Source organism: Leopardus geoffroyi, chromosome D4 (assembly GCF_018350155.1).
Source record: "Leopardus geoffroyi isolate Oge1 chromosome D4, O.geoffroyi_Oge1_pat1.0, whole genome shotgun sequence".
Classification (NCBI taxonomy): domain Eukaryota; kingdom Metazoa; phylum Chordata; class Mammalia; order Carnivora; family Felidae; genus Leopardus; species Leopardus geoffroyi.
The window spans coordinates 91494-104479 of NC_059342.1; the positions used below are offsets into that span (position 1 = coordinate 91494).

The 12986-nt window shown below is 40.5% G+C and overlaps 1 long non-coding RNA gene across 7 annotated transcripts in view; it reads left to right on the forward strand.

Moving 5' to 3' along the window:
• Positions 1-12986, forward strand: part of LOC123592791 — a 60547-nt gene that overhangs the window by 22409 nt on the left and 25152 nt on the right. For 5 of the 7 annotated variants that reach the window (XR_006709937.1, XR_006709936.1, XR_006709932.1 and 2 more), the window contains exon 1: positions 3112-3867. This is a non-coding gene — a long non-coding RNA (uncharacterized LOC123592791). Of the gene's footprint in view, positions 1-3111; positions 3868-12986 lie in introns of those variants that run through there. The other 2 variants (XR_006709934.1, XR_006709933.1) reach the window with 1 other exon arrangement.

The following is a 12986-nucleotide window of genomic DNA, read 5'->3' on the forward strand; positions in this document are numbered from 1 at the left end:
TTTTTAATTTTTTGAGGAGCCTCCACACTGTTTTCCAGAGTGGCTGCACCAATTTGCATTCCCACCAGCAGTCCAAGAGGGTTCCCGTTTCTCCACATTCTCACCAGCATCTATAGTCTCCTGATTTGTTCATTTTGGCCACTCTGACTGGCATGAGGTGATATCTGAGTGTGGTTTTGATTTGTATTTCCCTGATGAGGAGCGACGTTGAGCATCTTTTCATGTGCCTGTTGGCAATCTGGATGTCTTCTTTAGAGAAGTGTTTATTCATGGTTTCTGCCCATTTCTTCACTGGATTACTTGTTTTTTGGGTGTGGAGTTTGGTGAGCTCTTTATAGATTTTGGATACTAGCCCTTTGTCCGATATGTCATTTGCAAATATCTTTTCCCGTTCCGTTGGTTGCCTTTTAGTTTTGTTGGTTGTTTCCTTTGCCGTGCAGAAGCTTTTTATCTTCATAAGGTCCCAGTAGTTCATTTTTGCTTTTAATTCCCTTGCCTTTGGGGATGTGTCAAGTAAGAAATTGCTATGGCTGAGGTCAGAGAGGTCTTTTCCTGCTTTCTCCTCTAGGGTTTGGATGGTTTCCTGTCTCACATTCAGATCCTTTATCTATTTTGAGTTTATTTTTGTGAATGGTGTGAGAAAGTGGTCTAGTTACAATCTTCTGCATGTTGCTGTCCAGTTCTCCCAGCATCATTTGTTAAAGAGACTGTCTTTTCTCCATTGGATAGTCTTTCCTGCTTTGTCAAAGATTAGTTTGCCATACGTTTACAATAGCATCAAAAACAATAAAATTTATTGGAATAAATTTAGCCAAGGAGGTGAAAGATCTCTACAGAAAACTAGAAAACCTGTGTGCAGAAATGGAAGAAATTCAATTTGCATGGAAGAAACAGAACACACAAGTCAGTGAAAAGCCACCCCATGTACATCTGTACGAGGAATTAATACAGATACAATGTCCATACTACTCAAAGCCCTCTAGAGATTCAGTGCTATCTCTATCAAGACTCCGATGTAATTTTTATGCAATTAGAAACACATACCCTCAAATGTATTTGGAACCACAAAAAGACCCTAAGTAGCCAATGCAAGAAAGGACAAAATAGGAGGCATCACACTTCTTGATTTCAAGTTTCATTCTACGACAAAGAAGTCACTGTTATGTCGCTGGCATAAGCACACACACAAGACAATGGAACAGAAACTGAGAGCCCAATCTAAACCCATGCATGCACAGTCAACTCGTATTTGACAAGGGAGTCAAAAATACACAGTGGAGAAGAATAGTCTCTTGAATAACTGGTGCTGGGAAAATTGGATATTCACATGTATAAGAATAAAGGTTAGCACCGTATGTTACACCACTCCCTAAAGACTGAAAGGAAGAAACATAGAGAGATGTGGTTAGAGAGAAACAGTGACAAAGAGGAAGTACAAAGAGGAAGGTAGACACCTGCTCGAGGTATGTGGATGGTGTTAGATGCGTTAGGGGAGAGGGGATGTATGAGGTGGCTCTGAGTGCTGGGGAAGAAAGGGCTTGTACCATGGGCACCAGAGTTCCATGACCCCAAGACTCCAACATCCCTGGGTCCAAGCTCTGTAGAAGCCATTGGAATTGAACAGATGGGTATCCCTCATTTCTTCTGGAATTGTGAGGCTCAGCCTCATGTTCTGTCATGGAGAGGGATGTCTTGAGGGAGATTGTGCTGCTCTTTGGCAGGTATACTCCAAGTCTGCCCTGTGGGGAGGTGTCCTGGGGCCATCTCTCTCACTGCCCCAGGCCCTGTTGGATTTCCCCCCTCCCCCACCAGTTGGCCTTCCTCAAGTTCTGAACCCAGGCATCAGGCATCATGTTGTCCCCAGGTCCTGAAGTCTGTACCTGGCAGAGGTGGACTGCTGATATTGATTAAAAAAAATTGACAATAAGGTCCATATCCTCCCTCTGGGACTAGCGGTGTGCATCCCAATCGTGGGTTGCTATCCTCCTGTCCACAACTAATCTGAGGATTCCAGAAGGTAGGTGAACACTATAAAACACTCTAGTCTTCTCTTACATCAAATTCAAAGACATTTTCTTGTCCCAGCTTTCTTTTAATGCTGAAGAGATGGCAATTAGTAATTGAAGGCATAATGGTCCTATAGGATATTTACCTATATGACTGGTGGACATTATTTCATCCATCCGTGTCACTAAAGCACGTTTCATTGGAAATATTAGCCAAGGATACATACTGTAAATTCACAAATGATGTGTAGCTCCCTGTAAGTTGCATTCTGACCTTGTCACATATGTGTCATCAAAGATATTATTAGTGACTTTTCAGATAAGCTCTCCACATCAAGATGGTGATGTTAGAGAATCTGGTATAAATGGAATTTCACAGATTCCAAATTAGGAATTATTTTTCATTTTTAATGTTTCTTTTTTCTTTTTTTGAGAGAGCCCGAGCTGGGGAGGGGGGAGAGAGTGGGAGATACCCAATCTGAGGCAGGCTCGAGGCTCTGAGCTCTCAGGACAGAGCCTGACATGGGGCTCAAACTCATGGACTGCAAGATCACAACTTGCGTCAAAGTCGGACGCTTAACTGACTAAGCCACCCAAGGGCCCCAGGAATGATAGTTTATTGGCAAAGAAGGAGAAATTAAAAATAGTGTAGAAGGAGAAATTAAAAATAGTGTAAAGGATGTCTATTTTTAATTGAAATATTGTTCACACATTTGTTGTATGAGTTTTAGGCATACATTGTAGTCATTCCATATGTCTATGAATTATATTGTACTTAAGCACAAGTGTAGCTATCCTGTGAAAGCATGCAACAGTATTATTACAGGATTGACTCCATTACATTGGCTGTCCCTTGTATCCCTAGGACTCATTCATTCCATAGCTGTCGCCGGTATCTCTCTCATAGGTGTTCATTCTTTACCTAACCTAAGTATTTTGGTGGTAAACACAATTACCACTTGCTCAGCAAGTGTAAATTGGCGGTCTATTTTTCTGTGAACATTGCTTAAACCATTACAAGTGATGTCATTACGTTAATAAATTCGGTTTCATTCTTCACTCACAAGAAAGGAGAAGGAAAAGATTTCTTTGTGTCCCAGGCCCTGTCATTAAAACCTTTCCCAATGTGGAGAACAGGTTTAGTTGCCCAGGCACCTTCAGTGTCTCAGCTGAGCGACCAGGGCCTTCCACATTGCAAAAATTCCCATGATGGCCAACAGAGAGAGCTCGAGGACCACAGACCCGGAGAGGCGGGTTCCTCTGCCCAGGCAGTGATGGCCAGCAGAAGGCGCACCATCGGCTTTTCTGACCCAGGGCACCTGAGAGCAGGGAGGGCTTTGATTGCTCCCAGAGTACTCAGGGCCTCTGCCGCTGCCTCAGTACAGAGAGCAGAGCTGCATTTCCAGCAGGTTGTGCCGCCCGCCCCAGAGGAGATCTTGGGAGCTTTGTAGCAACTTGGCATCTCCTGAGTCGCCAGAGAGAATTTGTCTTATTGTACTGAGTGCTGAGGAGTGGGCTCTGGGTGGCTTCCCTGGGCAAGGTGGTTGCTGAGATGCACAGGCCCTTGCATTTTCTGGGCTGTTCCCGTGTTTCATTCCTCCCCTTCCTGGACAGTATTTGAACAAGACATATTTTACTAAAGGTCTTGTGGATTGCGGAGTCCCACGACATCACCTCATCGATGCAGTCGATGGTTTGTTCCAGATTCAGGCTTGTTTCCGGGAAGAAACCCTGACAGAAATTCAGAAGAACGGGAGCTGCATTCCGTTAGGACATGAATACATGAAATGCTCGTCTTGGGAACTCCTAGAAGAATGAGCTGGGACCCACTTTCCGAGTCCTGCTAGAACCAGTGACCGAGGTAAGGGCACAAACTGTCCCCCACATCATACATGCTTTTTAAAAAGTTTCATGGTTATTTTTCCAACCTAATTAAGTGATTGCAAACTACAGAAAACCTGGTAGATACCTGTCATTAATGTACGTTAGCTTTCATTTAAATTGCAGTGAGTGAAGATACAGTGTAGTATTAGTTTCAGGTGTAAAATATAAAGCAACCCTTCCACACGTCATCCGGTGCTCATCCCAGGTGCGCTTCTTAATCACAGCAGCTGTTTCACCCATTCCCCAACTTGCTCTGGAAGCCTTCAGTTTGTTTCCCAGTTCGAGTCTGTTTGTCACTGTCTCCCCGCCCCCCGCCCCCCCCCCCGCTTTGTTTTGTTTTATTTCCATGTGTTAGTGAAATCATCTGGTATTTGTATTTGTCTGAAAGGCTTATTTCACCCAGGATAACATTCTCTCGCTCCATCAAGCTCATGGCAAATGACAAGATTTCATGTTTTTACAGCCTAATAATATTACATTCCATAGACCACATCTCAATTTATTCATCAGTTGATGGATGCTTGGATAGTTTCTGTAATTTGGCTGTTTTAGAAAATGCTGCTGTAAACATCGTGGTGCATGTATCCCTGTGAATATTTTGTATTCTTTGTGGAAATACCTTGTAGTGAAATTGCTGGATCGTAAGGTACTTCCATTTCCAGTTTTGTTTTTTTTTTTTGAGAAATCTCCATAATGTTTTCCAGACTGGCTGCACCAGTTTGCATTCCTACCCACAGTGCAAGAGGGTTATTCTTTCCCCACATCCTTGGCAACACCTGCTGTTTCATCCTTCATTGATTTTCGTCATTGTGACAGATGTGATGTGTTATCTCATTGTACTTTTGAATTGTATTTCCCTGAAGATCAGTATTGTTGAGTATTTTTTCATGTGTCTCTTGGCCAGGTATATGTCTTCCTTCGGAAAATGTCCATTCGTGTCTTCTGCCCATTTTAAATCAGATTTCTCATTGTTTGGGTGCTGTATAACCGTATATATTTTGGGCACTAACCCTTTATCTGATGTCGTTTGCAAATATCATTCTGTAGGTGTTTTAGTTTTGTTGATTATTTCCTAGGTGACGGAAGGTTTTAATTTTTATGAAGTTTCATTATTTTTGCTTGTGTTTCCCTTACCTCTAGAGATATATCTACAAAGACATTTGCACAGGCAATGTCAAATAAGATACTACCCGTGTTATCCTCTGGGATTTTTATGGTTTCAGGTTTCACATATAGGTCTTTATCCATGTTGGATTTATTTTTGTGTATGTTGTAAGAAAGTGGTCCATTGTTGTTTTCGTTTTGTTTTGCAGGATGCTGTCCAGTTTTTCCAAAACCATATGTTGAGCCTTTTTTTAAGTTTATTTACTTATTTTTGAGAGAGAGCATGCAGAAGAGGGGCAGAGAGAAATGGAGACAGAGAATCCCACGCATGGTCTGCACTGCCCTGAGATCATAACCTGAGCTGAATTAACAATCACATGCTTTGTTGACTGAGCCACCCCTGTGTCCCAAGACTATCTTTTTTTCCATTGGATGTTCTTTCCTGCTTTGTTGAGAATTAATTGACCATATAGGTGTGAGTTCATTTCTGCGTTTCTATTCTATTGATCTATGCCTCTGTGTTTTGTTGTTGTTGTTTTGTCAGTACCATACTGTTCTGATCAGTACAGCTTTGTAATATAACCTAAAGTCTGGAATTGTGATGTCTCCAGCTTTGCTTTTCTTCTTCAAGTTTGTTTTGGCTGTTTGGGGACTTTTGTTATTCCATACAAATTTTGAGATTATTTGTTCTTGTTCTGTCACAAATGTTTTTGTTAGTGTGATAGGGATTTCATTATATGTGTAGATTGTTTTGAGGAGTGTAGACATTTTAACAGTATTTTATGCTTCCCGTCCATGAACATGAAATGTATTCCATTTCTTTGTGTCCTCTTCCATTTCTTTCATCAGTGTTTCCTAGCCTTTAGAGTACAGGTCTTTCAATTCTTTGGTAAGGTTTATTCCTGGTTTCTTGTGGTATTTGTGAGCCTGTCAATGGGATTGATCCCTTACTTTCTCTCTGTGTTAATTCATGATTTGTGTTAGAAATGCAATACATCTATGTAGCTTGATTTCTGTATATTATGACTCGTGGAATTCATATATCAATTCTAGCAATTTTTAAGGGAATCTTTCATGCTTTTTATAGAACACATCATGTCAGTTCCAAATAGCGAAAGTGCTACTTCTTCCTTGCCGATTTGGATTCCTCTTATTTCTTTTTGTTGTCTGAGTGCTGTGGTTAGGGTTTCCCGTACTATGTGGAATAACAGTGGTGAGAGGGGTCATCCCTGTTTTGTCGCTGACCTTGGAGGAAAATTTTTCAATTTTTCCCCATTGAGGATGAGATGAGCTGTGGGTTTTTCCTAGATGACCTTTATTATGTGCAGGTAGGTTGACTCTCAATGTACTTTGCTGAGGGGTTTTATCATGAATGGATGTGACATTTTGTCAAATAGTTTTCCTGCATCTGTTGAAAGCATCGTATTGTTCTTATCCTTTCTCTTATTACTGTGGCGCATCATGTTGATTGATCTGTGAATGTGGAACCAGCCTTGCAGCCCAGGAATATATCCCACTTGATTATGGCAAATGATTCTATTAATGTATTGTTGACTTTAATTTGAAGGTATTTTAATAAGAATTTCTGCATACATAGTCATCAGGCTATTTGGCTGCAGTTTTATTTAAAAATTTTTTTAACATTTTTTAAATGTTTATTTCTTTCCTTTGAGTACATAAAAGTGAGGGAGGGGCTCAGAGATAGGGAGAGAGAGAATCCTGGCCATGCCCCACACTGTCATGGCAGGATCCAACATGGGACTCGAACCCACGCACCGCAAGATAATGTCCTAGTCCGAAATTAAGAGTTGGACAGTAAACACCCCGAGCCACACAGGCGCCCCGCCAGTTTTCGGTTTTAGTGGAGGCTTTATCTGGTTTTGGTATCAGGGTAATGATGGCCTCATAAGATGAATTTGTAAGTTTTCCTTCTTTTTGATTTTTCGTAATAATTCGAGGAGAATACATATTACCTCTTTCTTAAATGGATGGTAGAATTCATTAAACCGTCTGGCCCAGAACTCTTGTGTTGGGGGGAGATTTTTTTTTTATTACTGATTTGATTTCTTTCTGTTTTCAGATTTTATGTATCTTCCTGTTTCAGTTTTGGTAGTTTGTGTGTTTCTAGGAATTTGTCCATTTTTCTCAGAGTGTCCAATTTGTTGCATATAGTTGTTCATAATATTAACTTCTAACTGTATTTTTTGTGGTGTGGACTGTTATTTCTCCTTTCTTATTTGTGATTTTATTTATTGGAGTCCTTTCTCTCTTCTTACTGAAAAGTCTGCCTAGAAGTTTTCATGTTGATTACTGTTTTCAAAGAACCAGCCCCTGGTTTCATTGATTTTGTCTAGTGTCTTTTTGGTTTGAATATCCCTTATTTCTGTCTGAATCTCTATTACTTCCTTTCTTCTGCTGTTCTTCTTCTGATATGTGACCTAGAATATGATCAATTCTGGAGAATGTCCCATGTGCACTTGAAAAGAATATGTACTCTGCCATTTTAGTATGGAGTGTTCTAAATATATCTGTTAAACCCATCTGGTCCAGTGTGTCATTCAAAGCCATTGTTTCCTTGTTGATTTTCTGTTTACAGCTTCTGTCCATTAATGTGAGCGATGTGTTAAAGTCCTCTACTATCGTTATATTATAAAAAATAAGTTCCTTTATGGTTGTTGTTAAATATTTTATATACTTGGTGATCGCATGTTGGGTGCATCAAAATTTACAATCATTGGATCTTCTTGTTTTATTGTCCCCTTTAGTATGAGATAGGGTCCGTCTTCATCTCTTGTTATAGCTTTATTTATTTATTTATTTACTTATTCATTCATTTATTTATTTATTTATTTATTTTAATTTAAGTCATAGTTGACATGCAGTGCATTCTCGGATTTGGGAGTAGAATTTGGTGATTCATCCCTTACATACAATACCCAGTGCTCATCACAACAAGTGCTCTCCTTAATACTCATCCCACATCTAGCCCAGCGCTGACCCATTTCCCTCCATCAACCTTCGTTTTTTTTTTCCTCTAACATTAAGAGAGTCATGTGGTTTGTTACCACTCTTCTCGTTTCCTGCCCCCTTCCCATGTTTTCATCTGTTTTGTTTCTTCAATTCCACATGAGTGAAATCATATATTTGTCTTTCTCTGATTGACATATTTCACTTAGCATAATACATTCTAGCTCCATCCACATCATTGCAAATGGCAAGATTTCATTCTTCTTGAAGTTGAGTTATATTTCTTTGTATATACATATGTTTGTATATATGAACTTACACATATGTACATATGTATATGCATATACATACACACACACACACACACACACACACACACACCACAACTTCTTTATACCTTCATCAGTTGATGGATACTTGGGCTTTCTCTATAATTTGGCTACTGTTGATAATGCTGCTATAAATACTGGGTTCATGAAATGTCACTATTAGGTATTTACCCAAAGTGTACCAAAATAGAGTCTCGGTTTTAAAGGTTATTTTGCCTGATATAAGTATTGCTACTGGCTTTCTTTTGACATTATTGGCATAATAAATGTTTCTTCATTCCCTCACTTTAAATCTGAAGGTGACTTAAGTCCAAATAAAGCTTTGTAGGCAGCATCTAGATAGGTGTTGTTTTTGTTTGTTTGTTTGTTTGTTTGTTTGTTTGTTTGTTTGTTTTGTCATTCTGACGCCCTATTCAATGTCTTATGATTGGAGCATTTAGTCCATGTACATTTAGAGTGATTATTAATAGGTATATATTTAGTGCCATTCTACTAGTGTTTTGCCATTGTTTCTTGATGTTTTCTCTGATCCTTTCTTGTCTGTAACACTTTTAGTCCTAGATTTCCTCTCAAAGAGCCCGATTTAAATATTCTTTTCTTTTTTAAATTTTTTTTTCAACGTTTATTTATTTTTGGGACAGAGAGAGACAGAGCATGAACGGGGAAGGGCAGAGAGAGAGGGAGACACAGAATCGGAAACAGTCTCCAGGCTCTGAGCCATCAGCCCAGAGCCTGACGCGGGGCTCAAACTCACGGACCGCGAGATCGTGACCTGGCTGAAGTCGGACGCTTAACCGACTTTAAATATTCTTTTCTTTTGACTGGTAGTACATTTCTTTACTTCTTTTTAATATTTTTTTTAAATTTAAGCCCAAGTTAGTTACTTTATAGTGGAATACAGTTTCAGCAGTAGAATTTAGTGATCCATCAAGTACAAAATATACCCAATACTCATCCCAAGTGTGCCCGTAATGCCCATCACCCATTTAGCCCATACCCCTATTCAGTAACCCTCCTGGAACCCTGAGTTTCTTCTCTGTATTTCAGAGTCTCTTATCGTTTGACTCCCTCTCTGTTTGTATCTTATTTTTGCTTTCCTTTCACTACGTTCATCAGTTGTATTAAATTCCACAGATGAGAGAAATCATATGAAGTGTGTCTTTCTCTGACATATTTTGCTTAGCATAATCAAGTCTGGTTCCATCCATGTTGCTTCAAAAAGCAAGATTTAATTCTTTTTTACCGCGGAGTAATATTCCATTGTATGAATATACCACATCTTCTTTATCCATTCATCTGTCAATGGTCATTTGGGCTCTTTGCATAATTTAGTTATTGTTGAAAATGTTGCTATAAACATTGCAGTGCATGTGCCACTTCGACTCAGCGTTAGTGTATCCTTTGGATAAATACGTAGTAGTGCAATTGCTGGGGCCTAGTGTAGTTCTATTTTTAGTTTTTCTGACAAATCTCCATACTATTTCCAGAGTGTCTACACCACTTTGCATTCCCACCAGCATTTCAAAAGCGTTCCCCCTCTCTGCATCCTTGTCAACATCTGTCTTTTTCGGAGATGTTAATTTTAGCCATTCTGATAGGTGTGAGGGGATATCTCATTGTGGTTTCGATTTGTATTTCAGTGATGACAAGTGAGATTGAGCATCTTTTCATGTGTGACCAATCTGGATGCCATCTTTCTTAAAGTGTCTGTTCACGTCTTTTGCCCATTTCTTCACCGGATTATTTGGTTTTTGGGTGTTGAGTGTGATAATTTTTTATAGATTTTGGATACTAACCCTTTATCTGATATGTCACCTGCAAATATCTTCTCCCATTTCATTCAGTGGCCTTTCAGTTTTGCTGATTGTGTCCTCTGCTGTGCAGAAGCTTTTTATCTTGAGGTCCCAATAGTTCATTTTGGTTTTTATTACCCTTGCTTTGGAGACATGACAAGCAAGAAGTTGTTGTGGCCAGGATCAAGGAGGTAGATTGCCTGTTTTCTCCTCTAGGATTTTGATGGTCCCTTTCTTACATTTATATCTTTCATCCATTTTGAGGTGTGTGTGTGTATGTGTGTGTGGTTTAAGAACATAGTCCAGGTCCAATCTTCTCACTGTCCAGTTTTCCCGGTACCATTTGCTGAAGAGACTTTTGTTTTTCCATTGGATATTCTTTCCAGTGTTATCAAAGATTACTCGGCCATATGTTTGAGGGTCCATTTATGGGTTCCCCATTCCGTTCCATTGATGTCTGTGTCCGTTTTTGTGCCCGTACCATACTGTCTTGATGATTGCGGTTTTCTAATACACCATAAAGTCCAGATTTTAATGTCTCCAGCTTTGTTTTCTTTTTCAACATGACTTTGGCGATTTGGGGTCTTTTCTGGCTCCCTACAAATTTTAGGGTTGTTCTAGTTCTGTGAGGAATGCTGTTGTTATTTTTATAGGGATTGCATTGAATGTGTCGATTGCTTTGGGTAGTATTGACATTTTAATAATATTTGTTCTTCTCATCCATGAGCATGGAATGTTTTTCCGTTTCTTTGTGTTTCTTCTATTTCTTTCATAGATGTTGTATGGTTTGTTCCTTTATTTTTTTTTATCTTTGTTTACTTTTGAGAGAGAGAGAGAGAGAAAGAGAGAGCACATGAGCAGGGGAGGGGCAGAAAGAGAAAGGGAGGGAGACACAGACTCTGAAGCAGGCTCCAGGCTCCGAGCTGTCAGCACAGTGCCCATCACGGACTCAGACCCACAAATGCGGGATCATGTCCTGAAATGAAGTCGGCACTTAACCGACTGAGCCACCCAGGCGCCCCTCTATTGTTTTAAGTGTACTGATCTTTTACCTCTTTGGTTATGTTTACCCCTGGGTATTTGATGGTTTTCAGTGCAGTTGTAAAGTACATCAATCCTTGATTTCTCTCTGCTGACTCATTATTGGTGTATAGAAATGCAGTCAACTTCTGTATATTGATTTTATATCCTGAGACTTTCCTGAATTCCAGTATCAGTCCTAACAGTTTTTCCATGGAGTCTTTTGGATTTCCTTGGAAAGTATCATGTCTGCAAAGAGGGAAAGTTTGACCCTCCTTGCCAATTTGGACGCCTTGTATTTCTTTTTGTTGTCTGCTTGCTGAGGTTAGGACTTCCAACATTTTGTGGAATAACAGTGGTGAGAGTGGACATCCCAGTCGTGTTCCTGACCTTAGGGGGAAAGCTCTCAGTTTTTCCTCATTGAAGATGATATTAGCTGTGGGACTTTCGTATCTGGACATACTGATATTCAGACAAGACCTTTCTACCCTTCCTTTCATGCGTGCTTTTTTTTTCATCAAGAAAGGATGCTGCATTGTGTCAAATGCTCTTTCTGCATCTATTGAGAGGATCATATGGTTGTTATCCTTTCTTTTATTAATGTGATGTACCACATCAGTTGATTTGCAGATATTGAATTGGTGGTGCATCCCAGGAATAAATCCAATTCATTGTGGTGAGTAATTATTTGTATGTATTGTTGGATCCGGTTCGTTACTTTTTGTTGAGAATTTTTGCATCCAGGTTCATCAGGTAAATTGGTCTGTAGTTTTCCTTTCTGGTGGGATCTTTGTCCAGTTTGGACTCAAGGCCAAGCTGGCCTCATAGAATGAGTTTGGAAGTGTTCCTTCCATGTCTCTGGCCATGACCTTATCTTGTTCTTTCATTTGGGATGCATTCCTCTTGTCTTGGCATTTTGGCTGAGTATTTGCCTTCTCTGTGTTACAAAAGCTCATTATGTTAGCTGCCTGTGAGATGAATGGCTTTATGAAATGGAGGTCATCTAGTGTCCAGGGCCTGACACATCAGGGAGTGTCTGTGGTGTGTGTTGCGTACACTGTTTTGTGTTCTGGCTGCACTGTCCTTCAGGCCAGTTGTATGGACAATGTATGGTCTTTGGCCAGAATGTGCTGAGTTTTATATAGGTCAGCTCCGATCTGCTTCTTAAATGAGACTTGAAATGACTGCCACTCGAAGTGAAGCTCTGCAGAACTGTCTGGTCAAGAGAGGTGGTGTGGTCATGGGCTTCCGCTGGTCTCCTGGGGAAGGGGACACGTCCATTGGGACTTAGGCAAGCCTGATTGACCTAGAAGGCCAGTCTCACCAGAGCACAGGAATATGGGGTTGGTGTAAGCATCTTAGGCAGCCAGTGTGGGGATGACATTGTTTCCAGCAGATGGCTCTGTGTTTATGCTGTGAGGAAGAGGAGGAAAATGGTCCCACACACCTCCTCTGTCCTACCTCCTTTGTCCCCTTGTTGTGAACACTGCCTCTCAGGGATGCTCTCCATGATGAGTGTATAATTGCCCCACTGTGTGCACCAGGCAATGTACAGGTCACTGTTTCCATACCATCTGCCTGTAAGTAGTTTGCTGCCTTCTCTCAAGGATTAGACCAGTGCCCTCAGGGCTGTATCCCAGCCCAGCCTGCTCACCTTTGAAACTCCACATTCTCGGGGTCTGGATCACTTGGTTAAGTGTCCAAGTCTTGATCCTGGCTCAGATCATGACCTCGTGGTCATGGGCTTCTCTCTCTCCCTCTATTCCTGCCCCTCCCTTGCATTGTGCTCACTCGCTCGCTCTCTCTCTCTCTCTCTCTATCAAAATAAATAAACTTAAAACAAATTTAGTGGCATGGAATACCTTATTTAGGCGAGATTTCCT